The 2,171-nt window shown below is 40.7% G+C and overlaps 1 pseudogene; it reads right to left on the bottom strand.

Annotated features, from left to right (window-relative positions):
- Window positions 1–335: 335 nt before the first annotated feature.
- Window positions 336–921, bottom strand: LOC129692754 (high mobility group protein B2-like; annotated as a pseudogene).
- Between the last annotated feature and the right edge of the window lie 1,250 nt (window positions 922–2,171).

The raw sequence follows: 2,171 nt of genomic DNA, 5'->3' as shown, positions 1-2,171 counted from the left end.
AAATTTTTTTAAAAAACAAAGCAAAAACTTCAACATCCCCCCCCAAAAATTTACTGTTAATACAAATTCCTATGAAGTTTTGTTTTTGCTACCATAAGAAATTAAAGAAACCATTAAATACTTAGGAACATTCAACTTTGCAGCCCCTGAAAAAGCTCCAAACTCCTTCTATTTAAAAAAAAAAAAGTGTTTTTCTACAAAGAATCTCATCAGCTATACAAAAATCTGCACAGTTTTTACACTGAAGCTAATGTTGAGCTGCACTTGAATTTCACATTCTTAACAAAATAGTTGCCTGAGTACGTAAACACTCCACACATTTTAGGACAGCCATTTTATTCTTCCTCCTCATCTTCATCATTTTCTTCCTCCTCCCCCTCCTCCCCCTCCTCCTCCTGCTCATCTTCTGGTTCATTCTTCTTCTTTGAGCCTGCTGGCCTCCCAGGCCCCTCCTTTCCTGCTTCACTGTTACCCTTAGCGCGGTATACAGCAATATCCTCTCCATACTTCTCCTTTAGTTTAGCTGCCTTCTGTTCATACGGTTGGTTGGTTGGTTGGTTGGTTGGTTGGTTGGTTGGTTGGTTGGTTGTCTTTAGCAGGTTGTTCAGACCACAGTTCACTCAGCCTCTTTGCAGTATCTCCAATAGACAGGCCCGGGTGTTCCCTTTTGATCTTTGGCCGATGTTCAAAGCAAAACAGGAAGACGGCAGACAGTGGTCTATGGGGAGCATTGGGATCTTTTTTTTTCTTCCCTTTCTTATTTGGGAGGAAGGTAATCATCTCTGTGTCATAGCGAGCTTTGTCACTCTTGGCCAAATCTTCAAACTTCTACTTTCCCTCTGCAGACATGGTCTTCCATCTCTCGGAGCACGTCTTCAAGAAGCCGGGATGCTTCTCCTGGGCTCCCCACGAAGTCTGCATGAAGAAGTGTATGAGGACATCTTGCCCCGCAGCTGGCTGGGTGGGGTCTCCTTTAGCTACGCTGACAGCGCAAGCTTCTACCTGGCACAAGCTCTTCCCTCAAGGCCTGAAAGAGAGACTTCCTTCCCCAAGCTCCGGCTAGAATTGGCTTATCGCTGGCGCAGTCCTCAGCCTCTTGTTTTGCAGACTCCTCTGCGCCACGGCAACTTGACCAGACCAATCAGTACTGAACACTTCTTTAAAAATACTTATTAGCAAATTGTGGTTCTTCTCTTGAGAATTGCCTGTCTGTTTCTTTATCTTATTTATTGAATGTAGTTTGGGCATTTAATCTCTGCAGTTTTTCAGATATTCTGGATATTAACCACTGTCTAAACTATAGTTGGCAATTTTTTTTTTCTCATTCTATAGGCTGCCTGTTTGTTCTATTAAAAGTTGATTTTGTCGAACAGGACAGTTATAATTTTAGGTCGTCCTGTTTATTAATTCTTAGGGCTATTTTCTGGGCGACTGGAGTCCCATTCAGAAAATTCCAACCTATACTATCTCTTGAAATGTATTCTCTGAGTTTTTGGTGTTTCAGGTTTTAAATTAAAGTCTTTGATTCACCTTGACTTGATTTCGGTTTAGGATGAGAGATATGAATCTAACCTCATTCTACTGTGTTCAGTAAGAACACACAAAGTAGACTACTGGTCAGACTAGATGACCCCAGAAATAAACCCCAGAACTGCGTGCATTTTGAGAAAAGTGTCAAAAACACACACTGGAAAAAAGACAGCCTATCCAACAATGGTACTGGCCATGGTGATGAGGAGCATGGTGACAAAGGACAGACTCTGGCCGCACACTACCCAGAGTTGACCCCAGCTTTCTGATTACTAGTTACACAAACTGTCAGACTCTTTGCGCTCTGAGACCTAATTACTATCATTAATTGAGTTGTTTTAAGCTTTGAATGATTAATACACTAAAGCACTTAGAACACTGTCTGGCAGATAAAAGGAATGCATTTATATTTCTTGCAGTGAACATCCTGTTCAGCTAAGATGTTTGCCCAGCAAATATTTTAACATCAAGAGTTAGCACCTCACATTCTTTACTGAAATTCCCACTTTTTAGAGTTTGTTTAATGCTTTGCTAGATTATTATTATATATTGGTTGCAAAAACTTATGCCATCTACAGCTATTAGCGTTTTACTGTATTGTTTCTGTTTCTTTCCCCAAATACACTTGTGAAATGTGAATA

The sequence above is a fragment of the Psammomys obesus genome, unplaced genomic scaffold (genome assembly GCF_907164565.1).
Source record: "Psammomys obesus unplaced genomic scaffold, mPsaObe1.curated_primary_1811, whole genome shotgun sequence".
Taxonomy (NCBI): Eukaryota; Metazoa; Chordata; class Mammalia; order Rodentia; family Muridae; genus Psammomys; species Psammomys obesus.
This window is presented reverse-complemented; position numbering and strand designations above follow the sequence as displayed.